This window comes from Schistocerca gregaria, chromosome 1, assembly GCF_023897955.1.
Source record: "Schistocerca gregaria isolate iqSchGreg1 chromosome 1, iqSchGreg1.2, whole genome shotgun sequence".
Taxonomy (NCBI): domain Eukaryota; kingdom Metazoa; phylum Arthropoda; class Insecta; order Orthoptera; family Acrididae; genus Schistocerca; species Schistocerca gregaria.
This window is the reverse complement of record NC_064920.1, coordinates 393,111,656-393,126,538: the sequence shown is the minus strand read 5'-3', so window position 1 is coordinate 393,126,538 and position 14,883 is coordinate 393,111,656. Positions and strand designations below refer to the sequence as shown.

At 41.5% G+C, this 14,883-nt stretch overlaps 1 non-coding gene across 1 annotated transcript; it reads right to left on the bottom strand.

Moving 5' to 3' along the window:
* Window positions 1–14,426: 14,426 nt before the first annotated feature.
* On the bottom strand, window positions 14,427–14,533 carry LOC126286376 (U6 spliceosomal RNA). Its single transcript, XR_007551690.1, has one exon. It is a non-coding gene; the product is annotated as a U6 spliceosomal RNA (small nuclear RNA).
* Between the last annotated feature and the right edge of the window lie 350 nt (window positions 14,534–14,883).

Below are 14,883 nucleotides of genomic sequence, written 5' to 3'. Positions count from 1 at the left end.
TTAACCGCACAGTCCTAACGGATACGTTCATCTTACGTACCACTTTGATTTCTGCGGTTATTTCAGATGCGTTCCTTGTGTGTTAGCAATGCCCAATCTGTGCCTGCGCCGCTGCTCTCGGTTGTTAAGTAAAGGCCGTCGGCCACTGTTTTGTCCGTGGTGAGAAGTAATACCTGGAATGAGGTAGTCTGGTCACATTTTTGACATTGTGGGTCTCGAAATACTGAATTCCCTACGATTTCCAAAATGGAATGCTCCATGCGCCTAGCTCCAACTACCATTCCGCTTTAAAAGTCTGGTAATTCCTGTGTGAGAGGATGCCTTAGAACATGATTACCTAGGTAAAAATGACAGCTCCAGTTATTTCACACAGTGTTGCTTGTCTGTTAGCACTGACAAATTTGTGACTTCGCCGCTGCTCTCTGTCGCCAAGTGAAGACCGGCGGCGATAATAAAATCGGAAACCGTTGCACACAATCACCTGGGTACAAATGACAGCTCCGCCAATGCACCGTCATTTCATACCTTGTGTACGCGATACTACCGCCATCTGCATATGTGCATATCGCTATCCCATGAACTCCTCAGTGAACTATACCTTCAACAAACGCCGCTTTTCAAAGTTTTAGAGTTTGAATGGCAGAACCTAATGATCGTTGTTAAACATTTGTGTACCTCAATTTATGATTTAAACCAAAATTACTGCTGCAATATTATACGCAGTTGCATAGTTCAACACTGTCGCAGTACATTTCTTACTCTGCTGTTGTTTTCAGTCCGATGGACGGGATTGATGCAACCCTCCACCATAGTCTACCCCGCCAAAGCCTCATTTCTGCAACCTACTACTTATTTAAACATACTTACTGCATTCATCCCTTGGTCTCTCTCTATAATAATCCACCACACTTCCTTCCGTTACCAAACGTCCGGCCGGTGTGGCCAAGCGGTTCTAGGCGCTTCAGTCTGGAACCGCACGACCACTGCGGTAGCAGGTTCGAATCCTGCCTCGGGCCTGGATGTGTGTGTTGTCCTTAGGTTAGATAGGTTTAAGTAGTTCTAAGTTCTAGGGGACTGATGACTTCAGATGTTAGGTCCCATACTGTTCAGAGCCATTTTTTTAACCAAACTCACGATTTCTTGGAGCCAGAGTATATGTTGTATCAACCGTTTCCTTCTTTCAGTCAAGTTGTCCCATAAATACTTCTTTCTTCAGTTCGGTTCGGTAGTTCCTCACTGCTTACTAGACATCATCATCTAATCTTTAAGCTTTCTAATTCTTATACTGTCTTCTTCGATGAATTGTTCATTATCCACGTTTTAGTCTTTCTAAGACTACACTTGACACAAATACCTACAGAACATTTATATTATGAGTTATTAAATGACTCTTTTCCAGAAATGCTTTTGTTGCTATTGCCATTTTGCATTTTATGTCCTCTTTGCTTTCTTTTATTTTGATGATTTTCCTTCATGTGGACTATCAGTCATATAAAAGTTACAGTAAGGTGTAACCGCCATTTGACTGTATGACATGCTTTATTACACGATCAAGATTTCAGTCTTAGGCTATTATCAAGTATTGAAGATGTAAAAATCTTATGACTTGTGAGGACTTACTAAACGTCAGGTTAATATAATGGAAGATGTATATTTTAACGGTGCCTTGTGTTCCTCACAAGTCAGATGATTTTCGTATTCTTTAACACTTGGTAATGGCCTTAGGCTGAAATCTGGATCGTGTAATGAAGCATATTATACAGTCAAATACTGGTTACATCTTTCATTAAAATATTATTTATTTTGGTGTCCAGATAACAAAGCTCACCTAATTTTTAACATTTTTATGCAGCGACTGCAACTGATATTGTTTATATAAGAATATACAGCCTACAGTTGCGGGTTAACTTTATCGTTTACTTAGGTTTCAACGTTAGTAATAACGTTCAGAAGAAGACGTTATTACTAACGTTGAAACCTAGGTAAACGATAAAGTTAACCTGCAACTGTATGCTGTATATTCTTATATAAAAACTCACCTACTACTTTTAGCGTCTTATTTCGCAGTCTGCTTCCCTAACCGCCACTTGTTATAATTCTACTACATAATATTACCCTTTTTTAATTTTGTTCATTTTATAATCTCTCTTCAAAACCCTATCCAGTCCTTCTGGCTACTATTCCAAGTTGTCTTAAGTCCCTGACAGAATTAAAATGTCATCACCAAACCTCATAGTTTTTATTTTCTTCAACGAACTTCAACTCCCTTTTCCAAATCCCTCCTTAATTTCTTTCACTGCTTGCTCAGCGTAAACAATAAATAACTTTGAAGATAGACTAAACCTATGTCTCACTCCCTTACCAACCACTGCTTTTCTTTTATGTCTTTCGAATCTTACAATTGCAGTCTGTTTTCTGTACACCTTGTAAATTAACTTACATTACCTGTATTGTATCCTTGCCATCGTCAAAATTTCGACGAGTGTAGTCCAGTCAACATTGTCAAAAGCTTTCTCTATGTCGACAAATGCTATAAACGTAGACTTGCATTTCTGTAACCTATGTACACGTATTAAGGAAAGTCGTAAGGTCAGTAATGCTTCAGGTGTTCGCACATTTATCTGTAATCCCAAATTATCTTCCCCGATATCGGTTTCTACCATTTTTCTGTTCTTCTGTACATTATGATTGGAGTCAGTATTTTGCAAACATAAATTATTAAAACCGTGGCTCATTGTTATTCATACCAGTCAGTACTTGTCTTCTTTGTAACTGGAATTATTATATTATTCTCGAAGCCTCAGGGTATTTCGCCTGTCTGATATACACACAACAAAAAAAGTTCTGCATCACCTCGATTCCCAGAACTCCTGAAGATAGACGTTGACTGTGGATATTATATCAAGTACAGTCACTCTGACTGTTCAGAGATGTCACTAAAAACGCCCAAAATGTAAATAATCATGCATGAGCAGCGTCTGTTAGACGAAGGCAGTCCGATAGCCGAACAGTTCCAATCATTCCACCAGGAAGGAGGTACACAGCTCGTGTTGACAGCAGTCAATACAGTAGACGCTCACTACCGCGGTGCGATAGCGTCCGCATTGTTACTTTGTGCCAGGAAGAGCTCTCAACAAGGGAAGTGTCCAGGCGTCTCGGAGTGAAACAATGCGATGATGTTCGGACAGGGAAGAGATACAGAGAGACAGGAAATGTCGATGACATGCCTCGTTCAGGCCGCCCATGGGCTACTACTACAGTGGATGACCGCTACCTACGGATTATGGCTCGGAGGAACCCTGACAGCAACGCCACCATGTTGAATAATGATTTTCGTGCAGCCACAGGATGTTGTGTTACGACTCAAACTGTGTGCAGTAGGGTGCATGGTGCCCAACTTCATTCCCGACGTCCATGGCGAAGTCCATCTTTGCAACCACGACACCATGCAGAGCGGTACAGATGGGCCCAACAACGTGCCGAATGGACCGCTCAGGATTGGCATCACATTCTCTTCAGCGATGAGTGTCGCATATGCCTTCAACCAGAAAACCCTCGAAGACGTTTTTGGAGGCAACCCGGTCAAGCTGAACACTGTAGACACACTGCCCAGCGAGTGCAATAAGGTGGAGGTTCCTCAGGTTTTGGGAGGGCATAACGTGGAGCCGACGTACGTTTCTGGTGGCCATGGAAGGCGCCGAAACGGCTGTACGATACGTGAATGCCATCCTCCGACCGATAGTGCAACCATATCGGCAGCATATTGGCGAGGAATTCGTCTTCATGGACCCTCTGCCAGGCAGAGTATCCATTTAGATGTAGATGTAAATGTAGACAATTCGCGCTCCCGTCGTGCACATCGTGTGAATGACTTATTTCAGGATAACGACATCGCTCGACTAGAGTGGTCAGTATGTTCTCAGGATACGAACCCTATCGAACATGTTGGGGATAGATTGAAAAGGTCTGCTTATGGACGATGAGACCCACCAGCTACTATGAGGGATCTACGTCGAATCGCCGGTGAGGAGTGGGAATATTTGGACCAACAGTGCCTTGATGAACTTGATAGTATGCCACGACAAATACAGGCATGCATCAATACAAGAGGACTAAGTACTGGGTACTAGAAGTACCGGTGTGTACAGCAGTCTGGACCACCACCTCTGAAGGTCTTGTTGTATGGTGGTACAACATGCAATGTGTGGTATTCATGAGCAATGAAAAGGGCGTAAATGATGTTTATGTTGATCTCTATTCCAATTTTCTGTACAGGTTCCGGAACTCTCGGAACCGAGGTGATGCAAAACTTTTTTTCATGTGTGTATTTTGCTCACCATAACTGCTACAATAACTATCGTCAGTTTCAGGGATCTTGTTTCCTCTTAAGGCTTTCCGTGCTCTGACAGATTTTTCACGCACTATCACATCTCGTATCTCCCATCTTCATTTATTTCCTCTTCCTTCTCTGTATCCTGGTTTCAAGTTCAATTCACTTGTACAGCCTCTCTTTATACGGCTTCCACCTTTCGGCTTTCCCTTCTTTGCTTAATATTGGCTCGCCGTCTTAGGTTTTGACGTTCATTCAGCTGTTTACCTTTTCTCCAAAGATCTCTTCTATTGCCCTGTGGAAGGCATATATATATTTTCCCTACTCAAGAATCTCCCGAAAGGAATGCATTTGTCCTCTAACCATTCCTGATTAGCCATTATACATTTTCTGTGAATCTAATTTTTTAGACGTCTATATTCCCTTTCGCCTGGTTAATCTGATGCATTTTTATATTCTCTGTTTTTGTCAATTAAGTATCTGCTATGGTATTCAAGATTTTCTACTACGCTTGGTTCTGTGATCCCTTGCTGCCTTCACTATTTCATATCTCAAAGCTACCCATTCGACTTCTGTTATATTAATTTCGCCTGTTTCAGTGAAAATTAGCATAATGCTCCCTCCAAATCTCTCAACAACCTGTGATTCAATTTATCCAGGTGTCATCACTTTATTTTCCTATCTTTGTTGCACTTTCTCCAGGTTTAATATTTCATAACAAAAAATTATGGACAGAGTCAACATCTGTTCCTGGAAATCCCTTACGATTGAAAATTTGGTTTCGAAATCTCTGCCTCATTATTATGCAATCCATCTGAATATTTTCGCTATGTCCAGGTTTCTTCCTCGTATACGACCTTCTTTCGTGATTATTAAACCAAGTTTATTAAACCAAGTCTTAACGATGATTAAATGATATTCTATGCAAAATTCTACCAGGCACGTTCCTGTTTCATTCCATTCCCCCAATGCATGTCGTCCTACTGCATTTCCTTCTCCTCTTTTTTCCTACTATCGAATTCCAGTCTCCCTTAACTACCTGAATAATTTCTTTTATCTCATCATACAATGTCTTCAACATCTGCAGAGCTAGTTGGCTTGCAGTTTGTATTACTGTGATGAATGTTGCTTCGTGTCTTTCTTGCCACAGTCACCATGCTGTTAGTAGTAACTTGCTCCCTAATTTCTTATTCGTTATTAGACTTTTTCCTGCATTGCCTCTATTAGATTTTGTTTATAACACCGCGTTGCTTCTATTAGATTTTGTTTATAACATTGCACTGACCTGACCTAAATTCCTGTTCTTCCTACCACCGGACAACACTAATTCCATCTAATTTCAACCTATTCATTTCTCTCGTTAAATTCTCTAACCTACCTACCCCATTCAGTGTTATAACACTCTACTCTCCGAGCAGTGGAATACCAGTTTTCTTTTTCTTAATGATGACGTGTCCTGTGTTATACCTGCTCGGCGATCCGAATGTGGGACTGTTTTATCTACAGAAGTATTTTACCTCCGTAATACTTAACCCAAGAGAAAGCCATGATCACTAAGCCATACAGCAGAACTGCGTGCAGTCGGGAAAAATGACATTAGTTCTCCTTGGTTTCAGCCGTTTGCAATACCCGTGCAGCAAGGTCATGGCGGCGAAAGTTACAAGGCCAGAACAGTAAGTCATCTCGACTGTTACGTTTACGACTGCTGGAACGTCTATTGCTTTCTTCTGGACCGACAGGCTAGCCTGGACCCTTCGCATATACCCTCCCGTTGCGCGTGCGCTACGATACAGCTATCTATATCCCTGACGCATGAAACTACACCACCACGGAATGGTTCCTGGTCCTTGAGGGAGTTTAATACTTTATGAAGTTCAAAAATGACGTCTCAGAAATAACAGTAAGGTTAACAGCCGTGATACTAAGAGGGAAACAATGGTCATCCACTGTTGGTTATTCACCCTTAGCACACCGCAGAAACGAATGAATTATGGAATCATAAAAATCTTTGACGATTTGCACTATCAGTTAAAATATTATTTAAAACACAAATTACAATGATATTTGTATGGTAACAGCTTCTATTGCGCAGAAGAATTTCCTAAAAAATAATACTACTGTGGAGGGCGTTTACAAATCCTTGATGTTAGAAAAAGAAGAAGGCAGACTTGGTAATGGACCAAACCTGAACTATATATCTTTTGCTGCAATTAAAATGAACTACGTCGTCGAATTGAAGAACACAAGTTAGAAAATGCGCCTTAAACCATTTGCAATAGATCCAACGTAACATATAATAACAACATTTAGGAAAGAGAGTGTATGAGTAGTAGCTGTGTCCACAGCCGAAGTAGCGTTTTTGAAAGACAGCGCTCTGCTTCACTGGCTGTCGTAATTTGGTTTAGAATATCCTTTTAGTATTTTGTATTTTTTACTACAGCTCACTTTCTCATGTGCAGCATTTTTCAAGTGCCTGGTATAACCTGTCAGAAGGACATTTTTGGGTTACAGCGAAACTCACATTGAGCATACGTTGTTAAAATGAAGTTGGGTGCCCAGACTTTAATCAAAAGCTGCTTAAATGGCTGAGACATAAAATATTACTTGCACATATGATAGCGTACAGCCAATACTGCTGTTAGGCCACAGCCTCAGACAGCAGTGTTAAGTTATTTTCGAGGACAGGGTGGTACTTACAGCGCCCACCTCTGTTTACGGCTTCGAGTAGAGGTGTGGCAGTTCCTCAAAAGGAAACGCTTGTTGTGTTCATTTTGGAAAAAGTGCGAGTCTGAAATGCAGAGACAGTATGATTCTTCACGCCGCTATATTTTACGGAATTTACAAGAAACTATTTTTTTTTTTTGTGAATATTAAAATCATTCAGAGGGACTATCTTTGCAAAATACGACTGCGTACTTTGTACACATTTTGGATATCGTTTTGGGAAGTTATACTAAATAGCACTTTATACCTGCCATCTTACTCAAGCGCTACAAATGCTATTGCAGCAACTAAATCGCCGTCGCTGTAGCTTCTGTAGCTGTCCAACATGAACAGTCTCTTTTCGGGCGACATGAGCGATATTTGGAAGTAAATCAGAACGTGAACATATACATCACCAAGTAATACACTGCGAAAATTATCGTTCGCAAAATATTCAGAGTCCACTGTGTCAATTATGCTTTTTTAAGGCCGACTGAATTTTCGGCAATAGCAAGTGTTTCCAGCACCTATTGGAAATAAACTTCGAAAAGCCATGCAGGAAATAGCTGTTTGTAGAAGAATGCTATTGGTGAGAATAAGGAATGGCTAAATGGAAATGCCTGAATTCTGCTTTTGTGGTTGATCGATTGAATGGCGTGGATGTTAAAAAAATTACGAGATTCGACTATTGGATAAACATAATTACGTTCTCGATGTAATTATGTGAATCAGATCGATTGAGTTTAAGGACCTAATAAAGTAGTTTTGTTGGACTAAATCAGAGCGGTTTTTGAACTCACAAGATGGGAAATCGGTGAGAAACACTTGAAGAATGTGTGGGCGCTGTGGGATGAAGGTGATATTTTTTGTTTGGTTTATGGAGTCGGAAGCATCACAGGTGTGCAATAAAGTTATTCTGCTCATATGGGATGCCTATAGGAACTTTGCATTGCCGCGCCCGTGTGCGTGATTCGCCTTTCTCGCTTCCAGTGTTCTGGGTGAATGATGCATTTCAGTGAGCAAGCATGTTCACGGTACGAAGAGGCATCGTGGCGGGGCATGAAGTCATTAGCTAGCTCGATGGTGTTAATTTAATGAACGAAACAAGCTTCGCGACGTCTAATTGAAGCCAATAAATTCGATTTGTTTCTTTGTAAACGTGAAGTGTGCTGATTTTGTGTGACTTTGAACTATAATCCCATTTGTTTTTGTGGAGTTTATTGGTGGAAGTGACAATGAACTAGATGTGCGAACTGTTCAGTGTACAGATTTTTCAATCAGAATGTTTTGGATTAAATCTGCGGAGCAGTGCATCAGGGATTTGTGCCGCTTGCTATACTTTATGAAAGTTATCTTAACAAATACATTAGACAAAGAAGATTATGTGAATACGAAACTGTCTGCTGTAGTTTCGGGTTGTCTCTTTCTGAATGTGTAATCTTTTGATGAATGCACCACAAAAATCCATACACAGCAAAGAAAAATGGCTCTAATCAATATGTGACTTAACTTCTGAGGTCATCAGTCCCCTAGAACTTAAAACTACTCAAATCTTACAAGCTAAGGACATCACACACATCCATGCCCGAGGCAGGATTCGAACCTGCGACCGTAGCGGTCGCGCGGCTCCATGCTGTAGCGTTAGAACCGCTCGGTCACCCCGGCTGGCATATAAAAGAAATAAGTGCATAAGTTAACCTAATGTTTAAAGTTAAGAACTAGAACTAAATCTTTCTTCGAGAATGAGAAGCAAATCTGACTGCCAGAATGTAAATAAAAGATACCCTATCTTAACCAACACAAACGAGAATAATTAAACCCAGCACTGTTAACTGACTCTGTGACACTGAAACCTCGTATCCTCTGCATTTGACTTACCTGTGTCGTAATGGAAACTGCCATGCAGCTACTCTCGTAGAAAGAAGAGAAAAGACGGATCGCAGTACCTGAGCCGCTACTAACTACAGTGAATCACAGTGGTGTAAAGCGGTCTCTTAAATGCATGCGGTGCAAACAGGGTTCTCAAAAAATTCATCTCTCACAAAAAAAGGATGCTCATCACTAGTGAGAGCTGGATAATAATATAGAATAATCTGAGTTACTCTATGGAGAAAAATTATTCTCGAGAAGCTGTATTAAAAACAACTCATCTCCAAAAATTTTTGACAGTATTCTATACACAAAATTTCACAATTAAAGGCTTAGCAAGCAATAAGGAAATATTTCATTACAAATTACAACTACGTAAGAACAACGCTGGAGAAATACAAACATGTAACTCAGCATGAAAATTGGTTACAACACAAAAGTAGTCATACTAATCGTTAAATTCTTTTTGTGTTTTCAGAATTGTTGACATTGACTGTGACGAAACTTTATAAAAATAGCAAGAAATTTCTGATTTGAATGACTGTGTTGAACCTAGAATGCCTAACTAAATGCTGCCGCAATAAAGTAAAATACGTTCATTCGTTACCTTAAATCTCAACCCTCTCAAAACAGTATCTATCTTGATAAATTCGTCTCATTCGGTGCGTAATGGTAATGTTCCTTTTGTGATGATAACGCTTTCCATCAGATCAACAAAATAGTTCCCAAAACGCCATGCTCTGCGTCCTTCCTCTATGAGCTCACTGCCCCAACAACCCGCTACGACTCCCTTCTCTCCTTTCCTCACAGTCAACACTTAACGGCCGCAGAACAAAGATGACCTAAGTAGGCAACTCATCCCCTCTCACGAAATTGGGCGTGCATAACTAAGCGATACAAATATTACAAGCGCATTCTAAGACACCCAAAAAGAAGAAAATTACCTGTAAATTATATACGCACACCTTTCATTACATACAAAGACTTTTCACTCATTAGCAGTGCATGGATTCTAGAGGGGGCCGCGAATGGGTATTCAGGCGACGCTGTGGAAGAACCGAGAACGAGATGGAGAGAATATCTCATATTCGCTGCTAGACCTAAGATGAACTGCTTCAACACCTCTGGGAGGTTACTCGGAGTAACTTATTGCTGGTGGGTGCCTCATGACTGTATGCACACTTGGCCGCTAGTAGCACAGGCTGCTGTTTCCTGGGGCACAAAACGGTCACTACAAAACGACAGTTGCTGTCAACAGACCGATCCTGTCTAGCGATGATAGACACTAAAGCATTTTAGTAACAGTCCTCCTGCTAATAATTCGTTTGTCTTAAAAGAGTTACTAACTCCCACTAATTCCCCACTCTGAGGTGATTATTAATACAGTGGGCATATTAATGTTTTCTTTTTGATATTAGTCTTTGGTGGAAAAACGTTAATGTTTTGGAAAGGGTTTTATGGAAGGGTTTGGACACGCACTGTAACCATGTCCTCACTGCAGCTGACTGAAGAAAGAAGCAGTCTGAAGAAAGCTGGAGTCCACACCATCCAGGATCAAAATGCAAACAAAAAACTGTGCAGACAAATACAACGGAATTGCAGAAAAGGTAGATCACACTTCACTAACGATATGACGAGGTAAAATCGCATCGCAATCATAATCAAGTATGTGACCTCTTCAAGAAATTCAACGGTATCACCTGTGAATTTAATCCTAGTACTTGTATTGTAGACAATGAGAATGGCAACCCTATCGAAGACAAGGAAGACGCTGTTCCGAGGTGGAAGTTGTTTTCTGGAATAAATAACAGAACGGGAAGTCAAGCAGTTGAGCAACTTACATAGGAACGTACTGTCTTACGCAGCGAAATAGAGAACTCAATTCAACTTTTGAAGAACAATAAATTACCTGGTGTAAACAGTACATCTGGTGACAATATGAGAGAAATGGACAGAAAAGTGTTGAGGTGGTAATTTCAGTGTGTACAAGAATATGGAAACTGGGGAGTGGCTAGATGACTAATTGATGTCCACGCAGAACATGCCATTAGCAGTGCCCTTGATGATGGACTAAAGGCATCAAAGTTGGTAAAAGAAGCAGGAAGGAGGAATGGTCTAACGTCCCGTCGACATTGAGGTCATTAGAGACGGAGCACAAGCTCGGATTGTGTCAAGGATAGGGAAGAAAATCTTCCGTGCCGTTTCAAAGGGACCAACCCCGCATTTGCCTGAAGCGATTTAGGCAAATCGCGGAAAACCTAAAACAGGATGGCTTGTCGCACGTCTGAGCCATCGTCCTCCAGAACGCGAGTACAGTGCGCCACCTTGTTCGATTCTCAGTTGGTGGTAGAACTACTAACAACCTCTGATTTGCTGATAGTACACTGCTTTTAGCCAACAGCGAAGATAAATTTGCTGAACTACTAACAAAATTAAAGAACTCTACCATATGGAATGCTCCTCAGTATCAACAAGTCCGAACTCACGATAACTGACAGAGGAACGCGGGTTCGACTCACAGGTTGATTAAATGAACTGGAGTCGTGCATTCTCTCACACATCTTGGTTCAGCCATGAGCGACACGCTAAGATGTGATGATAACTTTACTCAGGGCGAGTAGCCATGAAGGAAGTCACGAAGATCTGTCAGAACAGAGCAGTTACGAATACAAAAAAGGTCTGGCTTGTTGAAACACTCTTGTTTTCTGTTTTCTCTTACGGTTCCGGACCATGGATCCTCAAGACCAAAGACAAGCGGAGTATTGATGAATTCGAACTTAGGTGCTGGCGCAAGATGCTGCGCATGGAATGGACTGAAAAAAGAACCAGTTTGTCCCTCACTGAGCACTCAGTATTCCCAGGCGCCTTTCTCCTCGTGCCAACCATAACAGTCTCCAGTTCGTTGGCTATATTGTAAGAAGAGCTAGAGTAAACGCAGAGAAAATGTCATGGACATAAAGATCGAGGACAAGAGACTAAGGGGAAGCACAGAGAGCAGATGGATGGATCAAATCTAGAAGATCTCTGGCCTACCTCTTCAGCATGTTCTAAGACAACCTTGGATGGAGACACTTGGTTCAAGGGGCCACGATGCCCAGCAGTGAGCACAACGACGTATGACGATGATGTAGCCAATGTTCAAAATGGAACTAAAAGCAGCTGTAATGTACTTTAATCACATTCCTGCAGTCGGCACAACAAATGTTTTTATTCCTTGCAAATCTTGCACTCAAGTGCAGTTTCCACAATTAATGTAAGTCACGTTCTCAAGTTAGATAGCGTATTGAACCCACCGCTGCTTACGCAGCCTCTCAATGTGGCGCTTAGTCATACGTTGTTGACTGCAATGTGTGTACAACTATATTTTTAATGATAAGTACTTCCAGGTATCTGAATTCAGTATTAGATTAACTACACTAATGTAATAATTCCAAAAGATGTGATATACATTCACTGATTTGCGTAGATAGGAATAGAATTAGGATATGGCCTTTTAAAATGATGAATATGTACCTCAGTTTTACTGTAACATCACTTCTATTGAGAGAGGCATTTTCGTATAAACTTTTGGATCACCAAGTTGATCAATAATTCTCCTGCAATCTTGTTTTGTTGGTTGCATGCTGAAGCTTTATGGCTACTGATACTAGATTCAATGTTTTCATTGTTTGAGTTCAAGACTAGCAGTGGTTGGCAAATTGTATTCGTGCAGTGCTGCAGCAAGTGCACTATAAATAAAAAGGGTTAGGGATTTATTGTATTTAAACTAAATAGTTATTATCTTTGAGACAAAATTATCCATTCAGTGTGCATTTAAAGTAACACCTGGTGAACTCAGTGGGCGCTATGGTGGCGACGTAAAAATACATGTGGTGAACGCCAATGCAGCCCCAGTTGATAGCTTCAGTGCACATATTGCACCAAACTAAACGGCACAACAGCGAATTAGCATTCGTTCAAAAAATGGTTCAGATGGCTCTGAGCACTATGGGACTTAACATCTGTGGTCATCAATCCCCTAAAACTTAGAACCACTTAAACCTAACTTACTTAAGGAGATCACACACATCCATGCCCAAGGCAGGATTCGAACCTGCGACCGTAGCAGTCGCGCGTTTCCGAACTGAGCGCCTAGAACCGCTTTTTTTTTTTTTTTTTTTTTTTTTTTTTTTTTTTTTTTTTTTTTTTGGACCTTTGCCTTTTGCAGGCAAGTGCTATACCAATGTTTTTTTTCCATACTACAAAATTTATTTTTTAATACAAATGAGATTCAATTACAAAATAGTACACAAGAAAAGAACTTATTGGGAAAAGTCTTACAAAGCTTCACCTTTGTGGTGCAGAACATAACAATTAAGCTCAAATTTTACACTTCGAATGGAAAATAAAAATATTACAAAAAAAAGAAAAGAAAAAATCAGTCTGTGCATAAAATAACCTCCCATCTTTTTGGTTACTTTCATGGAAATGCGATGACAAAGCCACAAAACTGAAGTTGTACTAAGGCACTTATGCAAATAACATGTACAGAAATATGTCAATGAATACTTAATGAAAATGGTGTTTCTACACACACTAATTATTAAGCTCAACAAAAATATAATCACAGCCTACAATGCTTATTTCACAAACTACTACCTACATTTTTTTTTTTTTTGAGAATGCATTAAAAAAAACAAGGCAGCCATGCGCAAAAATTTGCCAATAAAGTGAACTAAAAAGGGCCATCTTGCTCGCCGCGGTCACATTGCTAGGCGGGCGGCCAGGAACGGGCGGTCGTCATTGCATTGGACATCACCAGCCACCAATCGTTGGAGCGCCCGGGGCCGCTGCACACAGTCAGAGACTGTTTCTGTTACCATAGGGGAATCGTGGGAAGATCACATCTACAAGTTAATGTCTTCTCACACCCGGCACACCCCAGCTGGGTGGTGGGTCCATGAATGACGAACCCAAATAGTTCGCAAAAAGGTTCCGGTAATCCTGTCTGTTCGTTAAGACCAGAAACTCGTCGATCATATAGTACCATAAATCGAGGACGTCTTTGTCTCCATCGCGGTATATGTAGTGTATCGCCATTCCTCGTACCCAATTAACCGCATTCATCCGGGTCATAGGGAAATAGACAGCGTCGGGATGAAAGAGTTCTTGGGGTAAAATCGAAACGTAGGGGCGGCGGAGCAGGAAAGCCAGGATCTGGAGGATCAGTTTCCAGCACTCACGCGCGGGGCCACAGTTCAGTCTATGTTCGTCCGTGTCTAACGTCGTGCAACGGGGGCACACAGGGTCGTCAATTAGGTGAATGGCATGCAGCCGTTGTCGGGTTGGAAGTTTCTCGTTAACGACCACATACCACGTCGACCGCACGAAAGTAGACAGGAACGGCGCGTGGATGGCTCGCCATACTCGTGGCCAGTCGACCGTAGGGTGGCGCCGTACAATGTCGTTATCCGGAGTCCAGTGCTGGAGAGCACTATAATAATTCTTCGCTGTCGGATTCCGTGTCTCCGATATAACCCGCAAAAAAAATGTGGAACGCTTCACGATTTTGCGTGTCATCATTGCGCAGGGGCCATGCTAATCTTCTCTGTATCGTTCCAATTTTAGTATATGTACCGCCGAAGCGAGTACATAATATTTCCTTGTGTGGAACTTAGAACTAGTTAAACCTAACTAACCTAAGGACATCACACACATCCATGCCCGAGGCAGGATTCGAACCTGCGACCGTAGCAGCAGCGCGGTTCCGGACTGCGCGCCTAGAACCGCGAGACCACCGCGGCCGGCATTAGCATTCGTGTTTGTACTTATAATACGTCTACACACTCCTAGAGTGGTATACATTATGGCCGGCCGCGGTGGCCGAGCGGTTCTAGTCGCTTCAGTCCGGAATCGCGCAACTGCTAGGTCGCAGGCTCGAATCCTGCCTTGGGCATGGATGTGTGTGATCTCCTTAAGTTAGTTAGGTTTAAGTGGTTCTA